The sequence below is a fragment of the Cryptomeria japonica genome, chromosome 6 (assembly GCF_030272615.1).
Source record: "Cryptomeria japonica chromosome 6, Sugi_1.0, whole genome shotgun sequence".
NCBI lineage: Eukaryota > Viridiplantae > Streptophyta > Pinopsida > Cupressales > Cupressaceae > Cryptomeria > Cryptomeria japonica.
In genome coordinates, this window is record NC_081410.1 from 365964559 (window position 1) to 365978027 (window position 13469).

The following is a 13469-nucleotide window of genomic DNA, read 5'->3' on the forward strand; positions in this document are numbered from 1 at the left end:
TGAAGCTGCGGACCTGGAATTAGCAGTAGAATGTTGATACGGCGCTGTCCTGCAAATTTGAGAAAAAGTTGTCGGGACGATGGCGCCCGGCGCCACGGTCCTCCGAAAAATCCATGAAACGAAGGGGGATCTGTTTGTCTCTGCACAAGGATTCCAGATCTTCAATCTCAGCCGCGTACCTGCAACCTTATTCTAAGGATGTTGGTATCCTTATGTGCAAAGGTTTAGATGTTGTATGTTGTATGTTGTAGTAGCATGTAGTAAATGATCTCCTCTTCAATGGTTGAATCCTTGACTTGAATGCAACACTTAGCCTTGAATGGAGACTTGTAATGATCAATTGCTTGAAGGAATGCTTGAATGCTTGAATGCTTGAGTATAGTTTCCACGCCTTTTCCATCATATCGAATGAGAGAGGAAAATGTAGTTTATATACTTGTCATTTAGGGCTGATAGACTGATTTTTCCGACCTTAGGCTGACCAGGGAAGTATATTTCCCAAATTGCAATCAAAAAGACCCAATATCACTTAGGAAACCGGGCCCAAAATAGGACCCAGGGACCAGGGCGCTGGGCGCCCTGGTCCTGAGGGACCAGGGCGCTGGGCGCTCTGGTCCCACCTCCAGGACAGCGGGGTGCAAGGGGGTTCAGGCCAATGGTGCTTGAGAAATGCAGTTTTCAGTGTCGTGAGCAAGTTTTGGGGTCTCCATTCAGGTTGCGTGTTGCGTCGCCATCGTGAAGACCGAAATGCAGTCGAAATTGCAAGTGTCGCAATTTTAGGACGCTACATTTAGCCCCCACTTTAGCGAGAGTATGTATACTCATACTTCTGGTAAAGTACAAGGAAACAACGTTGAAAGACTTTCACCACGTCAAGGAGGCAAGATACACCAAGCCCCCAATGGACTAAGGATCTTACGACTTCGATTGACAAAGTAAAAGGGAAGATCACGAGGGAGAACCATGACTGTCAGTAGTAAGGTTCCCTCACTATGAGTCATGCAAGAAAGATATCAAAAATTTTCAAGGCAAAGCTAAGTTTGCCCAGAAATTTTCAAGTATCGTGAAGGGATAGACAGGGTGTATGCCCCCCTACGTTAAAGCGATCACACACGCCTCAACGGGGGTGATTGTTTTAACGTAGTGATACACATAAAAAATGAGAAAGGAAAAGGAGCACGTTATCGCAAAGATTTAGCCCCCAAGTATGAGATAAACCCAAGGATAATGAACACAAACACAAAGCACGAGGTGACTTCGCTTTCCTCGGGGTCAGTATGCTGTATGATAAGTCATGTATATATCATATGTATGTATGCATAATTGTTCTTCATTCCCCAATCAAGGAAGGTCACCTAGAAGAAGGGAACACATGTGTCTTTTGAGTCAACATGAGAGAGACCAAAGAGATCTCAATGCTTTGCATCGTCCTCAAGTAGACAACACTAAGGACGACAAATAGAAGAATGAGAATAACATATAGAAGAAGTAACAAAAGGGAGGGGGAGAGAATCTGCTATGCTAATGTAACTAGTCTAGCATGTCATCTACCCCCCGATCTTGCTGATCAATGTTTTGGGAAGGCAGGGAACACGCTAGAGGAGGAACATCCAACACAGCAGATGGAGCTATCACAAGATCCAAACAAGGGCTATGTTCATGTTCCAAGCCACATTGTTCTTGTCTAGGAGCTAGGATAAGTGCTTTAGAAAATTCATTAGATAAATGGTTATCAACATCAACAAGTTCATATTCACTGTCAGAAGCAAGAGGAGTAACATTTTCATCATGAATAACATTTTCATCTATATCATCATCAAGATTTATAAAAATAGGATCTTTAACTCGCACAGGATCAAGACCATCATGCATCTTATGTTTAGGAGATTTAGGCTCAATATCCGGCTGAGGAGAAAATGGAATAATGCTTGTTGAAGGTGTTTTTGGAGATTGCAAAGTTTGAGAAGCAGCTGCTTGAGCCCTAAGACGACGCTTTCGTCGGCATTCCTGTGCAGAACGATTACGTCTAGTCTTAGTAGGAAGTGTAGAAGATAGAGGAGGAGGAATGTTCTCATCCTTATCACTTGGGTGTTTAGGTTGTGGTCTCTTAGGCTGGATAATAGGAGAAGAAGAAGGTCTCTTCTCTCTATAAAAGGCAGGAGGAGGAACTGCTCCATATAAAGGAGGAATTTTTGGTTTAGGGAGAAGACCAAGTCCATCATGACGAGGAGGTATAGATCTACTCTTAGGAAGTTTATTAGGCATAGACATAGTCACATCCATGGGGACAGGTTGGGAATCTTCTTGGGGAAAGACATTAGTTTTGTCTTTCAAAGGAAGAATTTCCTTCTCAAGAATGATAGGAATGTCAATTTTGGGTGTTCTAGGTTCACTTAGAGATAGGGTCATATCTGTTTTCCACTTTTGATAAGATTTGAAAAGATGATCACTTCGCGGAGGAAGAGATTGGAATTGTTTAGGCCAAAAGTAATCAATAGGAACACTAGAGGTTCTTTCAGCTGGTTTAAAAAGACTATGATTGACAGTAACAACTTCACCATTATGGGGAAATTTTAAACACTTGTGAATAGGAGAAGCAATAGCCTTCATGGAAGATAGCCAAGGATAGCCAAGCTTCACACGAAATTGTTCGGAAGAAGGAATAATAGCAAAGTTCACATCAAGGAATTTGTTATGGACCTCAATAGGCAATGTAATAGAACCAATTGCAGGAGAAGAAAATGCATCAAATAATTTCACAATCACATCTGTTTTGTCATAGATCACTTGATTCAATTGCAAAGTAAAAAGAAATTCTTCAGTAATAACATTAACCATGCACGAAGGATCAATAAGCACTCCACGGCAAGGTGTATTCTTGACTTTTGCAACTATGTATAAAGGACCAGCAGGTGCTCTAATGGTTTCACTAGAATCAAATGTGATGGAAGGTTCTTTAGGGATTTCTTGCTGCTCTACAAAGTTAATCACATTCGGAGTCATAGACACAAGACCATTAGATGAGAAAGAGGAATCATTAGCCTCAATCGCATTAGAGGTATGAGAGGTATGAGAAGGTAATGGATCAGTAAAAATCTGAAGATTTTGGTTAGGAGGAGCTACAGATCTGTTGCCTTTATCATTCACTCCAGAAACAGAAATAGTATTATTATCAATCAAATCTTGAATTTTACCCTTTAAAGAAAAACATTTTTCAGTATCATGCCCAGGCTGACGATGAAAATGACAAAAGGCTTTGTGATCAAAATAAGGTGAAGTAATCTTTGCAGGATCAATTTTTCGTACAGGAGGAAGAGTAAGCACATTTTGTCCTAATAACTTATTCATAATATCATGTAATGATTCATTCAAAGGAGTATACTTTCTTTCTTTCCTGAAAAATTTAGAAATAGGAGGCACACCTGATGCTGCATTCACATTGTTGTTGATGATGTTTTCATTGAATTTGATGGAATCTCTGTTCGGTTTAAACTTCCCAAATGGTTGTTGACTGCTATCATCCTTATCACTCGGAGCCATAGGATGTGATTGTTCCATTTGACTCACAGTCAGTTGATAATTGTGAAGAGTGGCACACAACTGTTGGAAAGAAGTAAACTCAGAAAACAGAAGTTTGTCTCGAATATCTTTTTGCAAATTAGAAATAAAGATTCTTTGAATATCATTATCAGGCACTGGAAAAGAAATTTGAGCATACAAATGCTTATATCTACCAATGAAATCAGTCACTTTTTCTTTAACACCTTGTTTACAATGCATTAAATCAATCAAAGTAACTTTAGGACTTATATTGTTTTGAAATTGTTGAATGAAAGCATTTGCAAGTTGTTCAAAAGAAGTAATAGAATAAGAAGGCAATGAGCAATACCATTGTAGGGCTTTATCTCTTAATGTTCTAGTGAATAGTTTCGCAAGCAACCTTGGGTCGTAAGCAAAATCAGTACAAATTGTTTGAAAAGTCTTAACATGTGTTAGAGGATCTCCTTTACCATTATAAAGTTCCAAATGTGGGATTTCAACATGTTTAGGAGGGATAGCTCGAACAATGTCAAGAGAGAGTGGGCTCGCAACATCAAATGTGGGCACACTAAACTTAGATTGATTCATAGAGGCAATTTGTTGCTGTAAAGAAGAGACAGTTTGTGCTAGATTGTTAATGGTCGCTTCAGTTGAAGAATTCATATTGGATGTGTTAGATTGAGATGGAGGTGTTATGTTATTGAAAGAAGGTAAAGAGTAAGGTGGTGGGACCCTATGATAGTCAACCATAGGGGATGATTGGATAGGAGGAACACTACAAGGAGGAATGGAATGGTTAAATGGATTGCCCCCTTGCGTCATGTTCATTTGTGAAGATGTAATAGGAACACTCATTAAAGGAATGTACGAAGAAGTTGGATTGAATGAAGGAAGAGGATTAATTGAAGAAGGAGGATTGCCCCCATGACTAGTAATCACAGGAGGAATGTCTTGTATAGAGGTAGCCATTATGTTTGATGTAAAGGTAGGTATACTAGCAATAGGAGTGGTCAAAGGAATAGAATGATTGACTTGTGTAGGAGGTTGTGTATAACCTAAAGATTCAGCACAACTCTTCATAGGCATCACATTCGAATCCACAATGTGTGCAATACCACGCAAAACATCAATTCCATTCTTATCACTTTGAAGCATGCGTTTTAGACCCTCAATTAAAGGAAGAGCTTGACTATCAGGATACTCATGAGACATCCATTGGTGAAAATCGTCAAATTGGTTGTCCAATTTCGAAAGTTGTTCAACGGAAACTTCATGGAGAGCTTCTTCATCATTAGGAGGATTAGAGGAATTACCCATGTCCTCGTTAAAAAGGCTACTCAAATTAGGTTCCATCTCCTCGGTAGTTAAACCTTGGAAAGACTTAATTCTACGGCTTCGTCTAACGGGAATAGTGTAAGTAGGGCTTATTGTTGTAAAACTCATGCACTAGAGAGAAAGATAAAATTTTGAATTTAGAGGTAGCAATTTTCAGTAAAAACAGCCAATCTTCCAGATTTAAGCTGTTAAATGCAATCACGACAGTCTCCCGAAATTTCAGAAAAAATGTTCGGGACCATGGCGCTCGGAGTACAACACGGTCCTTGCAAATTTTTTCGAAATTTGCAGGGATGAAAGGTATGATGATTTTAGAGCTAATCTGAAAAAATTGAGTGATTTTACGATCTATAGATAGGCCAAATTAAAGTTGCAATCTCAAAATTGAACCCTATCAAGATTGTCGAAAAATGCAGAATTTTGAATTTTGAAAAAGAGAGGAAAACTGAAATTTTGAATTTTATGATTTTAGAGGGAATGTCAAAAGCAGTGCAAGTTTTGAATTTTAAAAATTGACTCAATTTCACGCAAAATTCAATTTTGAAAGCGGAAATCAAGGTTGTTGTAATTAAGCACTTAATTTCGAAAGTCACAAATTGTAAGAATTTGAATAAAGCACTGAAATTTTGAATGAATGCAAACACAATTTTCAGATTTAGGACAGTAAGAACACAATTTTGACACAAAATTTCAATTTCAAAATTTTTTGAATGATTAGGAGCCTTAAACCAAACAATCACAAGACCAACTTTGACTGTAATTTTGAAAGTGTTATAATTGACAAAATCAGCCAAAATTCTGGATTTTAGCAGGAAAATACAGCAAGATCTCGCTCCCGAAATTTTGGAAAAAATGTCGGGGACGATGGCGCTCGGAGTGCAACACGGTCCTCGCAACTTTTTTCCAAATTTTCAGGGATGAAAGATATTGTGATTTTATTACAGAATCCAAAGTTACAGCTGATTTGGAGATGTTTTGATCGATCAAATTGTCGGACAAAGGTTGAATTAAGAGGGTTTCAAAAATTAGGGTTTTGACATTTAACCACTTAATTTTCAAAATTAAAGTACAGATATGAATTGATAATTTATAATAGAAAAGCAGATCTGAAGCAAGCATTAATAATTAAACATTTCGCAAGTTCAATGTTCAAAAAGAAAATTTAGGGTTTTTATGCAATTAACCTCTAAAATTTTGCAAAAGATCAAACATGGAAACGTAATCAAGGAATCAATTTTCAGATCTAAGCATGAAAAATCAGAAAGGATGTTCACGTCGGGTTCACCAAAATGTAAAGCGGAAAATTGCGGTCGAACCCTAGTTGGTCTCCCCTCTTCCAACTCCGAGGAGAGAGAAGGGAGGTTCGCTAGGATTCGATGGGTTTTCACTTAGGAGGGAGACTTTACATTCAAAAGAGGGGTTGAAACTCATAAGATCCAATCCCACACAAGGTAAGATTGGATGCTAGATGAATTTCAAGGGTTTGGAAAGCAAAGCTACCCTCTTTTGTAAAGAATGTTGATTAAGGAAATTAAGCTAAGAATGCATAGAAAGTCATAAAGATTCGCTTATAAACTGAGTTTAGGTTATAGGATGAAGCTGCGGACCTGGAATTAGTAGTAGAATGTCGATACGGCACTGTCCTGCAAATTTGAGAAAAAGTTGTCGAGACGATGGCGCCCGACGCCACGGTCCTCTGAAAAATCTGCGAAACGAAGGGGGATCTGTTCGTCTCTGCACAAGGATTCCAGATCTTCAATCTCAGTCGCGTACCTGCAACCTTATTTTAAGGATGTTGGTATCCTTATGTGCAAAGTTTTAGATGTTGTATGTTGTATGTTGTAGTAGCATGTAGTAAATGATCTCCTCTTCAATGGTTGAATCCTTGACTTGAATGCAACACTTAGCCTTGAATGGAGACTTGGAATGATCAATTGCTTGAAGGAATGCTTGAATGCTTGAATGCTTGAGTATAGTTTCCACGCCTTTTCCATCATATCGAATGAGAGAGGAAAATGTAGTTTATATACTTGTCATTTAGGGTTGATAGACTGATTTTTTCGACCTTAGGCCGACCAGGGAAGTATATTTCCCAAATTGCAATCAAAAAGACCCGATATCACTTAGGAAACCGGGCCCAAAATAGGACCCAGGGACCAGGGCGCTGGGCGCCCTGGTCCTGAGGGACCAGGGCACTGGGCGCTCTAGTCCCACCTCCAGGACAGCGGGGTGCAAGGGGGTTCAGGCCAATGGTGCTTGAGAAATGCAGTTTTCAGTGTCGTGAGCAAGTTTTGGGGTCTCCATTCAGGTTGCGTGTTGCGTCGCCATCGTGAAGACCGAAATGCAGTCGAAATTGCAAGTGTCGCAATTTTAGGACGCTACAATTGTAAATATCAAAATGGGGTTTTCACTTGGACAAACATGAGAAGGGATTTTTCTCAAATAGCAAAAAGATTAGATCGGTTCTTGCTTTCCAAAAATTGGTTGGATTCAGATTTTGAGTTTTTCTCCTCTATTCTACCTATGTCAGGATCTAACCATTTTCCGATTTCTCTTAGTATTTTGGAGGTTAATGATTCTTTTAAGTCTTCCTTTAAATTTGAACCCATGTTGTTCAGGGATTCTTCCTTCCTGCCCCTTCTTAGGAAATGGTGGGACTCTGGCCCTTTCTGTTCAAGGGCTCGAATGTTTTAGATTGTCAAGAAGCTTAGCTTCTTGAAGATGAATATTAGAGAGTGGAACACTTCGCATCTTAAGAACATTTTCCATGAGAAACAGAGAATTCAAGATTTGATTGAATGTCTTAATAGGTATGTGCTTGATCATGGTATGGTTCCACATGTATTTGATGAATTAAAGACTTTAAGAATAGAACTTGAAGAAGTTTTAGCTAGGGAAGAAATATATTAGAGGCAAAAATCCAGAGAGGTGTGGCTCTTAGATGGGGATAGAAATACTAAGTTCTTCCACTCTTCCACCAAGTTAAAAAGAAGCAGAAATAGGATATCTTGCATAGAGGATCCCAATGGGCAATTACTAGCATAATAAGAGGACATTGCTTTAGAGGTAGTTAGATTTTTTAAATTATTGTTATCCTCGGAAAGTGGTAATTTTAAGAATGATTTTATTTCGGACATTCCATCCTTAGTGTCCTTGAGGATAATAAGATGCTGATGTCTCCTTTTTCATTAGAAGAAGTCAAATGTGTTGTTTTCGCCATGAATCCAGATAAGGCCCTGGGGCCAGATGGGTTTCCCCTTTATTTTTTCAGAAGTGTTGGGACTTTGTGGGAAAAGATGTTTTATTGGCTCTTGAAGAGGCTAGGAGAAATAGGTCAATTTTAAAAGAACTTAACACTACGTTGATTGGTATTATTCCTAAGAAAGAGGTGACTAAGAGTTTTGCTGATTTTTGTCCTATTGCTTTATGCAACACTTTGTATAAAAATTTTACTAAGGCAATTTCCCTTCATTTAGCTAAACTTCTTCCTAAAATAATCTCTTTGGAGAAAGGTGGTTTTGTGCCTAGTAGGGAAACAGTGGAGGGTGCTATTGTGGCATATGAGGTGTTGCATTCTATTTCTATTCAGAAGTTTCCAACCATGATATTGAAATTGGACATGATGAAGACTTATGATAGGGTTGAATGGGGGGCTTCAGGTCTTGTTCTTGAGAAGTTAGGGTTTTCTAAGGCTTGGGTCAAATGGATTAATGCTTGCATCTCCTCTACAATATTTTTCAGTTTTAGTTAATGGCTCCCCTTGCATTTTTTTTTCTTCTTCTAGAGGTTTGAGGCAGGGGGATCCTCTATCCCCTTTTTTGTTTATACTTTTAGCTGAGTCTTTTAGTTGGGCTATTAAGGTTGTGAAATTGAAAGGGCTTTGGAAGGGGGTGTGGATTACAATGGTTCCAATTTCTATTTCCCATTGTCCTTTTACAGATGATACCTTGTTATTTGGTCAGTCTTCTTTAAGGGAGGCATCTATTATAAAAGGAATTATTCATAATTATGTTGCCTTTTCAAGTCAAAAAGTTAATATTGAGAAGTCTAAAATATTTTTCCTTAATACATCACAATTAGTTCAGCATAGGTTGCAGTACTTTTGGGGCTTTGAATCTAGTAACCTCCCATGTACTTATCTTGGTATACCTTTCTTTATTAAACAAGACAAATTAAGCTTTTGGGATAAGCTTATTTATATTATTTCAAAGAGAATTCTATCTTGGAATCATAGATGGTTAAGTCTGGTTGGGAAAATCGTTCTTATTAAATCTGTATTGAATGCAGTTGCCATATACCTTATGTCAGTGTTAAAATCTCCAAAATCTATGATTGTGAGTTTTCAGGATACTCTTAGGTCCTTTCTTTGGAGTAGTAATAAAGATGGAAGGAAAAAACTTTCCCTAGTAGCTTGGGATAAAGTCTGTTTGCCTAAGGAGCTTGGGGGTACAGGTATTAGGAACTTGGAATTTCAGAATTTGGCCCTTGGAGCTAAGATGGTATGGAAGTTGTATGAGCATCCTAGTTCTTTATGGGCACAAATTATGTATGCAAAATACCTTAATAATGGTCCCAGAGAGTATATTTTTCAAATTTCAAATTTACATTTAGGTTCAGTAATGTGGAATTTCGTATGCAAGTGCATGACTGTTATTTTGCCACGTCTCTCTTGGATTGTTCATAATGGGAAGAAGGTTATATTTTGGGAAGAGGTATGGAATGGTCACACTCCATTACTAAATATAAGGGATTGGTCCCCTTTGATATATATTTTCTCTTCCCTTTGGGGGGTCTTTGTGGCAGATTATTTTGAGATAGTATACAATGAAAATCTTAGGATAGCAAAGTGGAAATCCATTGAGTTTTCGAATGTTGATCAAGAACTTAAAATGCATTTTGCAAAGGTTTTGGGAGAAAGAACGATTATCCTCTTTGATTCTGAAGATGAACTTGTTTGGACAAAGAATATTCTGGTAAATATATGGTCAAAGATGGTTATAATTCTCTTATGACTGTGAAAGATTTAACTTCTTGGCCACATAAGCTTCTTTGGCATTCGGCCTGTCTGCCAAAAGCTAGTGCTTTTGCCTGGTTAGCAGTTCAGGATAGGGTCCTTATAGGCATGCAATTGGATAGACTTGGTATCACTGTTGTTTTTCCTTGTGTGTTATGTAATAAAAATTTGGAATCTTCCTCTCACCTATTTCTTCATTGTGATTTCGCATACCAATGCTGGCAATGGTTGTTTGATAAATTGAATTTGGCTTTTGTCATAGGGAAAGATCCTATTTGCCTCATCATTTTATGCTTGCATTTATATTGTTTCTCCATCTATTTTAATTTGGAATATCTGGTTAGAACGAAATAATAGGATTTTAAAAAAAACTAGTTCTTCACTTGAAGAGCCTTATTGAAAATTGAATCTTCCATTTCTAAAGTTGCCTTGTCTCATATTTACAAGAACCTAGAAAATCTTACCTCTTTCTCGCAGTGGGATAGTAGGGTGGCTAGGGTTTGGAAGTTGTTATCTATCCTGCCTTCTCATGGCTCAATTTTGAAAAAGAATGATGCTTTAAACAACAAAAATTTGGCTATTTGGAAGCCCCCACCTCATGGACATTTTAAATTGAATTTTGATGGAGCTTCTTGTGGGAATCCTAGTTTGGCTGAGGTTGGTATGGTGATTTTTTATCATCAAATAAATTTTATTCAGGCTAGGTGTCATGCCATTGGTCATAAGACTAACAATTTTGCAGAGTTTAATGCCATATCTTTAGGCTTGGATATGGCTATATCCCTGGGAATTAAGGATCTTGTAATAGAAGGGGATTCAATGGTGATCATCCAAAGTGTTTTGAAGAAAATGTCTAATTGTTGGCAATTGCAATATGTCCTGGATCACATTTTACAGCAATTAGATTTTTTTGATTCCTTCTTGATTTCTCATTGTTATAGAGAAATAAATAGAATTGCAGACTTTTTGGCTAATCTAGCTATTGACAGTAATGCCAATTTGTGTGATGTAAGTATGGAAGAGATCCCTGCTTCGGTTCTGGATTATCTGCATTAAGTTTTGAGGGTCCTCCTTTTATATGGTAATTTTGAATTTTTTTTTCTCTGCTCTTCTTCCTTTGGAGGCAGGCATGTTTGTAGGATATGTTCAGGTCACAAGTATGCTTTGTAGGTGAGAAATTCTTTTCAATTATAAAGTATGGTTACGATCTAGCATAGGCAGCAAGGGTGGTTACCTTCCATGGTTATAGGGTGGCGGCTTGTCATTGTTCAATACTAGGCATGACCTTTTCAGCTTGCATTTGCACGAGTGTTATATGTGCTTTGATTGCTTTATGTTGCACGGAAGGGTTGCCTATTCGAAGTTATCTATCATGGTACTTGTGCTTTGATCATGATTGGGTAAGCATTTTTTAATTGCATCTGATGGGGTGTTTCGTGTAATGTTTTTCGGCTGCCGGTACCATGAGAAGTATTATGCTATTATTATTTTTATTTATGAAGATATCTTTTACGAGCTTTAATTTTGTTGATTGTCTTCATTTGTAATCATGAATTGTGTTGGCACTTCTTGCTCACATTTTTTATTGCAGATGTCTTTAAAAGACGATAGCATTTCGGTATTTTGCATAAGGTTTTTTCTAGTTCTTTCTTGGGTATGCATATGTCGAATGTTTCTGCTATTTCATGATACAGGGTTATTAATGAATGTCATTCTATGGTCTCAGATGAGGATATGGGAAGTAGTTATGAGATTCTTAGAAAAAAATTTCATTTGTTTTCTCCTCAGGTGGATTTTGAGGTACGTAGGTTGGTGGGGAGTCTCTGGTTGCAGACTAGTTCTAATTTTTTTGGCTCTGAGATTTTGTCTCGATTTCTTACTGTTTGTTATGACATTTTGCTTGATGAGGGTTTTCTCCAACTCTTGGTTTCTACGTTCATACTTCCCTCGGTATGCTCTTGGGCTTTTGTTAGGTCTGCACTAGAAAGTTATCATTTTGAGTTGGGCTCTTTTTACTATGGGGACTTTCTTCCTCGTTCTGATCTTTTGGACAATGGGCGGTGTGGGGAATTATTGTTTGAATTGAGAATGGGTTTAATATGTGATAGATTGGGGGATACTTTGAAATCATTTGAAATCTTACTTGATTGGGTTTCTCCTTAGTTTATGGATAAGGCTTTGGTTTTTCTCATGGCGTTGCATTCGCTGCTCTCTCTTGGTTTTTTGGCTTCAGCGCCTCCAAGGTTGGAATTCCCTTTGCAAATTGTCTCTCCTTTGAGAGAGGACAGGTAACCTCCTAATGAGAGCTCAAGCTCTTAGTTTTTGACTTAATGTTTCTATGCAGGTATCTTTTTGGTTCATCTCTTTTTTGGAGGCAGGATTACAACTCATGAACTGTTCGAATTTTTTGCGTTCCTGAGAGGCTTTGATGTGGACTGGTTATTTGCTATGGGTTTGCCTCTACAGTTTTTTGTGGTATTTTGGCCTGATGGGGCTGTGTGGTTCTCTCCAATTTTTTTGATGGCATCTGAACAGATGATATGTAAATCTCTAAAGATATGTAATGGGCGGTCGATTTTAGATTGATATTGCATATGGGATATTTGGGTTAGTTTAATTTTTTCTTTTTCGGGTCGTAACCAAAGGTTTTCTTGTGGGTTCTTTCCTACCGGTATGCCCTTTGAACCCATTGTAAACAAAAAATTGAATTTATTAATAAAAATAGTTTAGTGGCATGTCCACTTTTATCCAAAAAAATAAAATTATAATATTTATAGTTGTTAGATAGTTGTACTTCCAATATGACTATTATACTAGTGTTAGTTCGCACATCTCTTTTATTTCCTTTCTTTCTACTTGAATCTATTTTTTAGTTTTATTTCTATTGAGTACCATTATCCTTTCTTCACTCTTATTCTTCTTCACATCAATTTTATTGATTATAGATTCTCTTTCTAATTTTTAGTCCTCTAATCTCTATTCTTAAGTTATGTTTAAAGCCTATAACCTTCTATCTTATAATTTATTGGTTTTTCTTATGCCACTAGCTTATTAGTTACGTATTTTAGCTACTCTACATTATTACTTTTTTCTATCTCCTTTCTAATACCATTCATTAGGTTTCTTGTTGTAGTACTCCATAATTATTATTATTATTTAAGTAGATAATAATATGACAAGAATATTGATACCCTAATTAATAATTATTCTTAATATTATTTGGTTATGTTATTATTTTTATGAGAACTATTAGACTATTTTTATATTTTTTATTAGGCACATAATACATTATCTCCAAGTAGAGGGAGGGTAGGGTGCAAGAAGAGAATTGTCATGGTTGAGTAATGATAAGGATGGAGAGATATAGGAGTCCAAGTACCAAATGATTGACCAAAAGTAATTTTGAGTCTTATTCAAAGATGGAAGTATTTTCTTGTTTCATTGATTGAATCTTAGACATATCAATCAACAAGTCATCAATTCTATAATTTTTAATCTTGTTTGATAGATTTGGTAAATCATTTTTTATGTTCTTATCATCTTAGTTGTTGAACAACCATTAGTCCATTGGTACCTTGAC